Below are 12,647 nucleotides of genomic sequence, written 5' to 3'. Positions count from 1 at the left end.
GGGGGGAGGTGAAATTGTGTAGATTCTTGGTGATGAGATGCCTGGAAAATCTTGTGTGAGGAGATTGCTTGAAACAAGAAGCTGCTTGACATTAATATATTGAGGATACTGAGAAGCGATAGCTAATGAATAGCTGCTAACTAGCTCAGGGGGGGGGGGGGGGGGGGAGGTGAAATTGTGTAGATTCTTGGTGATGAGATGCCTGGAAAATCTTGTGTGAGGAGATTGCTTGAAACAAGAAGCTGCTTGACATTAATATATTGAGGATACTGAGAAGCGATAGCTAATGAATAGCTGCTAACTAGCTCACGACACGACAACAAATACAGCCTAGCATGAAATACTTTACTCAATCACAGATATCTTCACTTGTAAGAGAATGTTTAAACCAATAATCAGACTTGACGTCATGATACAGTATGTGAGAACACACGTCATTGTTGCAGATGGCTAACGCTTAGCCACTTTGGCACATGGTGAAAAAAACACTCCTCTTACATGAGGAGAAAGTTGGAAGTCAAATTTGACATCAAGATACTGAATGTGAAAATGTAGGCTACATCTACAGATGGCTAACAGTTAGCTGTTAAGTACAGTCTGCAGCACAGCAACAAAAAGGCTAAGAATAAAACATTCATTCAATCCCAAATATCTTCACCATATGAATAGAACGTTTGAACAAAGATGTTGAATTTGACGACAATTGTAGGCTACATTATATCTGCAGATGGCTAACAATTGGCTGCTAAGTACAGTTTCCTGCAAAATTGGCCAAGCATGAAATTGATTCAATCCCAAATATGTTCACCATATGAAGGGAAAATTCGAAACAAGATGTTTAATCACGTCGAGATATGGAATGTGAAAATGCAAGTCGTTAGCCCTTTTCAACACAGTATTACAAGTAAATTGCCAGGAAATTACCAGACTGACTTTACTGGTAAATACAAAAATGCCCTGTTCACACAGGCAACGCCTTTTTCGTCTTTTTTCTCGGTAAAGCGCCATTCACACATCTGTTGCAAATTACCGGTAAATTCTGTGACATTATTAAACGGGAATGACTAAACAGCTGCGCCTCCCAATGTCGTGTTTGTATACATGGGGGGGTATACATGGTCAGTGTTTTTGTTGATGTTTTAATTTTTGTGTCAAATGTTCCCATTCCCTTCTTTTGGGCCAGAGACGTCATATTAGATGACTTCAAACTGAACTACACAGTGTGGAGTAAATGTGTCATCTGCATAAAAAATGTTATGATTGACCCAGAGCCATTGAAGTTTGAATTTCAACAGCTCTTGATAGGCTTGGAGTAAACGTCTTACATCTGCGCGTTCTGAACTCGTACATGCTCTTACTGGTCATTTTCATTCTACGTTCACACACAGCAGAATTCCGGCAATTTACTGGTAATGTTACAACTTCTCATACCGGTAAATTTGCCGTAACAAGTTTACTGGTATTTTTAAAAAGGTCCTGTTCACACATGAGCTCTTAACGGTAATTTACCAGTAAAGTCTGTATGTGTGAAAGGGGCAGTAGTTGCACATTACTTAACAATTAACTGCTAAGTTTGCAACAGGCCGATAACAATGACCTAGCATGAAGCCCATTAATCAATCAATCAGAAAAAATATTAATTTGTAAAAGAATGTTTGATTCAAGAAGCCACATTTTTGACATCAAGTTAATTAATATAAAACTTCACATCATGATTGCAGACTAACAACTAGTTACTAAGTACATTTTGTAACATTACTTAGTACATTGACCTAGCATGAAAAATGACCTAGCTTGAAATCCTTTAATCTGTCAACCATAAAAGTATTTACTTGTAGGAGGGGAATGTTCAAACCAAGAAGAAAAGATTAAGGGGTTGTTCACACAAAATGAGTTTCTGCATTCTACTGTACTGCTTTTTCATTGTTTTTTTTTATGTAAACATGCGCAAGATGGATGCCTTTGACCCTTGTTGCTATTGTTTTGTGCTTTTTGCATTGTCAGTGTCTTGCGCATGACAGAACTTATTTCTGGTCATATTTTACACAATGGTTGCAGATGGCTAGCGATTCGCTACTAGTTACAGTTAATAACACAGCAACAAAAATGACCTAGTATGAATATTTTCTCTTTCTTTCTTTTTTAAGAGGATATTCCAATAATAAAAAAAAAATCTAATTTAATGTCAATACACTTAACGTGCAATTACATCATAATTTGTCATGACCAACCAACAGCTGCCAAGTACATTTCTCAAAACTGCAATAAAAATAACTTATATAAGGAAACATCTTTGCTTATTTAAGGAGATTCTCAAACCAACGTGTCAAAGCTGACGTTAATATTCTGAATGTAAAAATACACATTATGGCTGCACACCGCTAACAATTTGCAGCTAAGTACAGTTTAATAATTTATACTGACATTGCTTATTGTATGCGTCAATGACTTAGTCACAAAAATCTTTGCTTGCATGAGGGAAATATTTGAACCAACAAGTCAAATTTGACGTCAAGATACTGTGTGCATGTGCGCTTCATACTTGCCGGTAGCTAATTAGCTGCTAAGTACAATTTGCAACACTGTAACAAAAATGGCTTAGCATGAAATACATCAGTCAGTGTCTTTTCCTCCATGCAAACCAAGAAGAAAATATGGAGGGTGTGTTGAAGAAACAAGCAGAAAGCTGTGAGAACAGCCCCATGTTGAGCCCTCCAAGGGTTCTGTGAGCTTTCAGTCGAGTGGGAAAAACGTCTCCTGTCCACCTGCAAACAGGTGTGGGTAGGAGGGAAAATTGAAACGTCTTGATTTTCACACTGCTAATTTCATTCAGATCAGCCAATCTCACCGCCCAAGCTTTTCGCCACTTCCCTCCGTACGTGCTAATTATGAACTCTCGCTGACGTGAGCAAGGTTTAAAGGCTAATTAGCATAAATTCCTACATGTTGTATTTTTACCTTCCTAATCAACACCCTCACACAGACATGTTTTTTAGATGTGTGGAGAAAGAAACAGAAAGAATGCTTTGACGCAATTAAAATGCGAACAGAGTGGGGGCGACAAGAATTGTGGATATTGTTCTGAAATATACCATTATAGTGGCTGTTTCTTGCTTGTGTGCTTTGAGCAAAAAATGTCAGAGAACCAATCAAGCAACAAAATAAAAACAGTAACAACATAAAATGTTCTGAAATCATTTGAAACCCCCACTTACGGTTACCTAAGTATCAATTACAAGCCAAAACTAGGACCTTGATGTGATTGCTGATATATGCCATTCTCATTATTGTGCCCTGAACTCCCAGAGGCTCAAATGGGTGGGCTGGAGGAGGCTGCCATATTGGGTGCCACCTGGTAGTGCCAGGGGGTTCTGGGTTATGCTATGGCCTGGCAGGGAGATCCACAGATGGGTCGAGCTTCAGGGTTAGTCAGGATAGCATGGAGAAAGGGTACTAAAGGAGGTCTGTGTTCTTGAGACATGCTTTGGGGTGGGTTGCAAGGCTGTGGATAAGACACCATATGCTTCTGCTGACCTTTATCAGTGTTAATGCATTAGTTGTGGGTCTGGACATGCTTTTACTTGCTTACCTGCTTGTTTTGGGTGTAATTACATTATTATGAAATTAAGATAACCTTTAAAAGGTACTTAAGGCATGAAATGTGGACTTAGGGCCTTGGAATAGCGAATTCTGAAGTAGCAACGTGACTGTATTCAAGAACGTAGGTGGTAAAATGTTTGTGTTTGACAAACAGGCAACAAAATTTTGAGTTAAAACATACCTCATTACACCTTTGACCGCTTGTCCATATTCAAGAGAGAGTGACATCACTACATTAACAGCTAGCTGTTCCGTTCCGGCACACTGTGCAGATTTTAAGTACAAGTGTTGCAAGCAGGTTCCAAATCTGAATCTGAAAGAGAATTTGGTAACACTTTATTATAATGTGTCCTTGTTACATGTTACATGTACTTGCTATTATAATAACAATAAATTATGCATAATGGCATGCAAGTAACCCTAATCCTAACCATATAGTAAGCACATGTAGTTAATTAATATTACTTCGTACTTACTAAGGCCCCACTTTATATTAAGTGGCCTTAACTACTATGTACTTACATCAAAAATGAAGTACAATGTACTTATTGTGTTCATATTGTATTGCGAAACACATTTGCTGCTATTGAGGGGGGATACAGGTAAGGCTAGGGACAGGTTTGTTGGTATGGCTAGGTTTAAGGGTGGGTTAAGGTGTAAGGGATGGGTCAACTGTGTAATTATAAATGTAATTACAGAAATTAATTACAGATGTAATTACATGCAGGTATTTTTTTTTATATAAGTACAATATAAAAACATGTATGTACACTATAAGTGCATTGTACCAAATTATTAATTTAAATGTAATACATAGTTGTTAAGGCCACTTAATATAAAGTGGGTCCGGAAACTGGAATGGGTAGAAAAAAAATACATACACTTATTTCGAAATCAATATTTGGTAACACTTTATGTTAAAGTGACAGTTACATGTTACATGTACTTACTATAGTAATAACAGTAAATTATGCATAATTATGCAAGTAACTAATAAACCAAACCCTAACCTTTGCATTGCATTTTGCATATGACTATTTGTATATTTAAACATACACATATTTGTGTAATTAAGCTTTAACAACTTAAACTTAAAATAAAGTGTAACCTACTATTTTCCTATAATATTTTCATAATAAAGGGCATTATAAAAGATAATTCTTCTTTCTTTATTATTATTATTATTTTTACACAATATAAATGTAAATATTTATATTTTAGCAAGGTCCTGACATTTGGGGGTCCTTGACATTTTAAAAACACTGCCTTAAATAACTTTCACTTTACACATTGCTTTACCCCACTATCGTCCCCCCCCCCCTCACATGTAGTGGTGCTTTCAATACTTAATTTTCCTTGAGTTAGTAAAGCAGTCTCTTTCTTTCCATCTCAGGAATTATTGTCAGAGACACATCGATATCCATGTCCTAAAACATCTAAGATGGATTGTTATCCCTTTTCCCGTCTGCACAACCACCCCCACCCGCTCCCATCTTCTGCCTCCTGCATGCACGGCTTATCCGGACCCCTATGACAGAGCCCATGACCCCTAAGGGACACATAATGCCAGATCCGGCTGTCCATCCACACAAACTGCCCATGACATCCCATTTTGACCTGCATCATCAAACAGCGGCACACTTTTTTTTCTTCCCTGCATGTTTAAAAGACATGCTATATAAAGCAAAATCTCTATACGTTAACAAGCAGGAAACCAGGTGAAAACATCTGCCAGCTTTCTGGAGGCGCACCTGCTGTCTGTGTATTAAAGGTAGAACGAGAAAGAGAGGTGTGCGCCATCATGTGTAGGTGGTTAACACTGATGTCTGAATAGTTTGGGTCACAGGGGGCTGGAATAGAGAAATGACTGAAGCTACTGCCAAGCCAATTAGCACGTCTGCATTTAAATAGAATGTGTTAGAACCACCCCCACTAATGATGTCATCGCTCTAGGGTCTCCACGGAGATTGGAACACAGCCGACCCTGACAGAGCCAAATCTACGATCGTCACTAACTCACACACACACTTACACATGCCATGTGCCATTACCCTGCGAGCACGTACCATCTGTGTACCGAGAAAAGCAGTGTACTTTACGGACTTATTCGTCCTAATTCACAAAAGAAACCCGGCTTTCACAAACGTTTTGTCGGCCAACAGATACGATTTCAAAAAGACTTCTCAGTGTCCTCAAACTGTAAACTTCATAGCATTCTTTCTCCCTTTCATTTTTTTTCTCTCTCACACACTTTTTTAAGTATCTTTAAAAAAAGTGTGTTGGATCATTCTGTAGTGGGCATATGGAGAGAGAGAGGAACCATTCTGAGATGAGTCTCTCCAGGGGCCCCAGATATCTGAAAGGGCCCCAAACACTGTTCTGGGACCAGGATGCAGAACCGATCTCTCTGATAATGCCCCAGATGCTCTTCTCAGATCAGTTTCACTGTGAAATGGTGCCAAGGAAGAACCCTCAGAGCATTCACACACTGTGTGTAAATATATATATATATATATATATATATAGTATATATCTTATATTATATTATATAATATATGTGATTATTATTATTATTATTATTACTACTATAACACATATTTCAGATTTACAGTAAATTGAATTATATTTACACATAACTATATTATACATTACTAAATGTATATTTAGTAATTTAGTATTTTAAACCAAACTTTTATATATTTCAATATACATAATGCATTCATGCATTTATATAAATATATTATTAAACCAATAGTATTTATTTACTTACTAATTTGTTAATATAAAAATTGTCATACTTGAAACCCCAACATTTAGTGATAGAATATCTTTTGTGATTTTTAATGAGAAAAAAAAAATTATGGTTTGTTATGTGTTGTCTAACAACTATCTTCTACTTCCTTTAAAGCACTAAATGTACATCTATTCTGCTTCCAGTGCTTTCTGGACTAAACATGCTCCCTATGTGATTTAGAATCTCAATTAAGATGACTGAATACCCTGGTAAGTCCACTCTCTGCCCCCACTGAGAGATGGCGCTGATGTTTCATTGCTTCAGGTCAAAGGTTAAAGGTGAATGACAACCAAGATATGAAAACTGAGAGTTGAGTTGTCACTACATCAGGATCACTAAATCACAGCACAACATTTACACAGTAACTCTTGGCTGAGCAATAGATGTGTAAATAACACTCTGTCACACACTCAGTTACTCAGTTACTCGTGCGTTTGTTTTTTGACTTTTTGTTGTGGTGACAAGCTGCGGCAGGTGAACCGTTGTGTCTCAGGGTTGCTATGGCAAGGTTGAGGCTTTCTCCACAGTTACCATGGTGAGGTGGACATGACTGGACGTTTTGACCCATCTCTGAGTTCACTGAGCACTAGGGGCCATAACAGATACTCCAAAATATCGTATGCTCCACAGAGCATAACATTCATAATCCGTGAACGCTAAAACAGCGGTGAAAGTTGATGGTGTCGGTGGGTCTGTCGCAATAATCAATATATCGACTTATCGCGCAATATGACCTCAATAATTTTTGGTGACGCAATATATCACCCATTATATTTACTTAAAAATGTATGTCACCATGCTTTTTTTGCATTCCACTTGCGCCTGTGTCTTTTGCAGCTTTTCATACAGAACGCGGTGTAGTCATGAGGTGCTAGTTAAAATTTTAAAAATGCTTCTACAAAAAGTTTCATCTGCAGATCTGGCCTTGTTTAGGGATCTGTGCCTTTGTGCATACGGACATCTGACTGCTAAGCAGTGATTGTGTTTTTCAGCAATACAGTGCACCCTTAATTTACAGAGAAAAGAAGGTCAGGGGAAAATCTGTAGATGGAAAAATCTCCATACAAGTTCTTTGTGCATTTTTCTTTTTTGTACTTGTTACTTTGCACGTTTTGTTAGAAAATGTTTATTTAGTATTTATTCATGTATTTTAAGGTATCTAATATTTTGATACTTAATTTCCATAATCTAAATATTCTTAAAAAGGAAAGTTTGTTGTCATTTGGAAGTGTGTAGGCCTTCTTGCATTATTATGCTGTTACATTATGGTTATATATTCAGTGGCATAAAATGGTCTTTAAAATGACAATAATATCGCTTATCGCAATTATTTCTGGGGCAATATATCGCACAACAAAAAGTTGTTATCGTGACAGGCCTAGGTGTCGGGCATATTTTTTCAATGTTAAAATACTTTCTCCTAGCTCGGCATAATACGCAGAGGCAACTATAAGACATCTGTGGGTTAATTTTACTTGAAAAGTGTTAATTATGTGCTCTGTGGTACCATCAAGAAATTGCTTTGCTGTTTGTTTGAGCATCCTGACCAGTCCAAGACACCAACACTGGAAAAAACAATGGCATGATCTGTTAGGCCAAAGAATGGCAGATATGCACACCCCAAAATGGGAAGAATATAATTATAAATAAATCATTTTGGTGCAGCAAATTAATTTTCTAAATATTTTTAGTTACAAATACTCCACGTAGTCTGCATGTATAATAAAAAAGCATTATAATAATACCGGACGCTGAACTAAAAACAGGGAACACTATTTAAACACATGACAAGACGAGGGGATGAGGAGACACACCTGGGATCAATGGAAATAAACGGGGAACACCTGGAATTAAATTAACAATCAGGACAGGAACAGGAAACTAACCAAATATGGCAAGGAGTGCACATGGGGAGCAAAACACGGAACAAAGTCTGACATGACTCCCCCCTCCCGGAAGGCGCGTCCCGCGCCGTATAACATCCAATGGGGAGAGGGTGGGGACGCTCTGGAGGCCTCTAGGAACAGGGTTAACGGACGGAAGGCCTCCATGGTGGCACCCGTTTCGGGACCCATGGCGGATCTGGCAGTTCGGGGCGCTATAGCGGATCAGGCAGACTCGGAGGTCCTGGCGGAGCAGGCAGACTCAGAGGCCATGGCGGAGCAGGGAACTCAAGCGGCCATGGCGGATCAGGGGACGCGGGAAGCCATGGCGGATCTGGCAGCCCAGCCCCTAGCCCCCGCCTCTACGGCTGGAGCCCTACTACCCCCCCCCAAAAAAACTTGGTGATGCTTACGGGCTCTGAGGCCCTCCGTGGGACATGACAGGGGACTGGAGCCCTCCCTGGGCTTAACTGGGGACCCGAAGCCCTCCCTGGGCTTAACTAAGGATCTGGATCCCTCCCTGGGCTTACTTGAGGATCTGGAGCCCTCCCTGGGCTTAACTGGGATCTGGAGCCTTCCCTGGGCTTAACTGGGGATCCGGAGCCCTCCCTGGGTTTAACTGGGTATCTGGAGCCCTCACTGTGCTAGACTCGGGAACTGGGAAGCGCTTACGAGGAGCTGGCACTGGAGAGCGCTCTGGAGGAGCAGGCACAGCAAGGCGATTTCGAGGAGCTGGCACTGGAGCAAACTCAGGGGATGGAGCTGACACTGGCACGAGCTCTGGGGCTAGAGGGACACTGGAGCTAGCTCTGGGGCTGGAGCGGACACTGGAGTGAGCGCTGGGGCTGGAGCTGACACTGAAGTGAGCGCTGGGGCTGGAGCTGACACTGAAGTGAGCGCTGGGGCTGGAGCTGACACTGAAGCGAGCTCTGGGGCTAGGATGAAGGCAGACAACAGTCCTTTTCTCTTCGTCCTCCTCCTTTCGTTATGGGTGAACTGGGCAGCCGGTGGGCTTATCGTTGCGGTAACCGGTGGGCAGGCGTCAATGGTGGCCGGCGGGCTTGAGAGAGCCATGGCCGGCGGGCTTGAAAACAGTGCGGCCGGCAGGCCTATCTTCAGAGCGGCTGGCGGGCAGGAGAGAGCCGCCGCCGGCGGGCTTGACATCGGAATGGCCGGCGGGCTGGATAGATCCCTTCCCTCCAGATTAGTCCCGTGGTGTCTGGGAGGTCCACGGAGCGATGGTAATTGGCTCCGTGCCAGAACAGCGAGTTGATGGTGGCGTCATCTAAAGCCGTCGCCGCGGTGAGCCCGTAGAACTCCCGGGCATACTCGACAAAGGGGAGATCTCTGAGGGCTAGGGCTGAGAAACGTGCGGCGATTTCTATGAATGCAGGGAGAAAAAGGAAAAACAAAAAGACTTTTCAAAAAACGGAAAAGAACCACGGGGAGAAGAGGCACCGCTCACTTTTTGTTTCGGGTCCGATATTCTGTCAGGGTTGCACTACTAAATGGAGTGCGGAGCAAGAAATGGAGGGAGACGAGGAGTACATCAATCCAGAGAATTTTAATAATAACAAGGAACAAGGAAAACTCACGTAGCACATGTAGACATAAACCATACCGGATGCTGAACTGAAAAACAGGGAACACTATTTTAACACATGACAAGACGAGGGATGACGAGACACGGGGAACACCTGGAATTAAATCAACATAATCAGGACAGGAACAGGAAACTAACCAAATATGGGCAAGGAGGGCGCATGGAGAGCAAAACACACACAGAACACGGAACAAAGTCTGACAGGAGGACAAAATCTTTATATATGTAAGACCTTTATAAAATAAAAAATGTATACACGCAAGTCAGTAATTCAAACCATAGTAGCATTCTATCATTATAATATTATATTGTAATGCAGTTTGCGAAAAAAAAAATTGACAATGAGTTTCATTCACACAAACATGGGCCACTCTTATTTTAGCATTATTTATATTTTTTAGTATATATATATATATATATCTGTCATGACAACAGTTGGCATTGTAATGTACATGACAATGTTAATATATTTGGTCTTGGCGGAATATATCTGCTACACTGCTGCGGCAGAGCAAGTACCAAGACTTGCTACTAACAATACATCCACAACATGCTGCTGTGAGCATGTAAGAAATATTGCTGATGCAAATATAATATACATTAAATACCCCCTCACAAAGCAGGAGACATAGAAGGGACAATACAAGCAAAACAAGAACAAAACACCCCCCAACAAGCAGATCCATCGCCAAGACATATATACTGCTGCTGCTCCGAAGAGCCATGTGAACTGCATGTATTACTATCTATGTGTGCCTGGGCTACCACGCAGACCAGCTTAACACTAGTGGCCAATGGCTATGTGAGCCTTGGCTACCACGCCGACCGGCTTAACAATAGTGGGCTATGACTATGTGAGCCTAGGCTACCACGCCGACTGGCTTAACTCTAATTAGGCGCGCACTATGTGTAATATTTAATTAACAAAATGGATATTTGTTGCAATCCGATAGATAAGACCCCAGCACCCACCTGATCAAATATCATAATTTAGTAATTTGATAACTGCTGTTACTTTCTCCACTTCATCAGTCCCAGTGGCAGCATAACAGCTTGTTAATTCATGTCCATGCAATGATGAGACGGACAAAGTTAGCCAATGCATGCCATTTTACACTCTCGTGCAGATTAAAGTTGTCAATGTTACAGTGCAAAAAAAAAACGTGGGTGGACTGACCTGAATGAACTGAAATAAAAGCCGATGTATATGGCGAACCCCCGTTGAAATGCATACAGAAGAATGCTTATCATAATGCATTTCACTCGCAACTAACTGTTACAGCCATAGATAGTGACCTTCAGCATCTCCCGCAGCACTGTAATTGATATGACTGCGATAAGCGTGTGCTTCTGACGCTGCGTGCAGCTGAAATCAACCACACACTCATCACAATGAAAACATCGACCTTAGAAATAACGAACGTGAACACTGGGATAATCGCCGATGTATATGGCGAACCCCCGTTGAAATGCATACAGAAGAATGCTTATTTCATTTAACCTGTTTCATGTCCGTTACTATCGGCGTGTCCTCAAAGCGATTACATATGCTCTAAACTGCATTTTGCTACAGCTGTATAAACACAGATGCTAAATGCTGCTGCTAATATGCTTAATATTCGCTCCTGCATACAATGCAAACTGCTAACATGACACTTAGTTAAACTTGATTATGGTTGCTCATTTTTTAATTCAATTAGGCAGACCATGCAATACACACAGCGATATGGATTAGAAGAACATTCACTTATCTTAGATGTTGAATTCGCTGTTCTGAAGCAAGCTGCAACTGCTACACAAACACTAATCATATATTTGAATGTTGAGCAGCGAGCTCATTGGCTACCGATACAGGAGAGAACCAATCAGCTGTGCCATGTGATGATGTCATTAAGTCAGATTGCGTTAGACCTATCGGACTGCACCATCTAGAGTTTCATGCCAGAAATCTGTAATACACAAATATATCAGGGGTCTCCAACCTTTTTGTGAGTGAGGGCTCCCTGAAGGGATAAAATAGTCTCAAGGGCTATTTGTTTAATATACTCCAATACATACATATATATATATTTTTTCTCTAATATATTGATATCTTGCATTTTATGCAAAAAAGCATTTTATTTTTCCCTAAATACTATGTTTTCCATTTGATTTCTTATGGATTCCATGTTTTATGATTCAGTGCAAATTTATCATAAAAGATGGTGTCTAGTGAAATGAATTAATGAAGCTTTAACAATTTAATCAATCTTTTAAAATGTAATCAAATGAAAATCAATTTACAACAAAACATTGCATTTTTATTTTTATTTTTTTATTTTATTTTATCAGACATGATGCTGCACAACAGAACTGTATAAATGAATAATAATAACAAATAACTTGGTTGTATGATATTCCTTAAAAATAATATTATTATTATTACTTTGAGAATTCCATTGTAGTATACAATAGTAATATATTCTGTCATATAATTTCAAGTTAAACCGGACTTTTATTTTGACGGTTTATCGTGAAGGTCTTTAAGTTTTAGTTTTAGTTTCAGTGTGTATTTGACGGTATTTTTTCAAATGAAATTGCATAAAGCTGGTGAAGTGACTCTCAGAGCAGCTCTGAAGATGAAGTGCATGTGTTCATGTCCTCATATATTGAGATGCAGATGCTGAAAACACAGCGAGTCACGTGTGTTTGAGTTTGTGTATCAGATGAAACTACACTCTTAAAAATAAAGGTGCCTCAAAAGGTTCTTCAAGCGATGCCATAGAGC

Source organism: Sinocyclocheilus grahami, unplaced genomic scaffold, assembly GCF_001515645.1.
Source record: "Sinocyclocheilus grahami isolate Dianchi unplaced genomic scaffold, SAMN03320097.WGS_v1.1 scaffold797.1, whole genome shotgun sequence".
NCBI classification, from domain to species: Eukaryota; Metazoa; Chordata; class Actinopteri; order Cypriniformes; family Cyprinidae; genus Sinocyclocheilus; species Sinocyclocheilus grahami.
The sequence above is the reverse complement of the archived record's forward strand: the minus strand, read 5'-3'. Positions refer to the sequence as shown.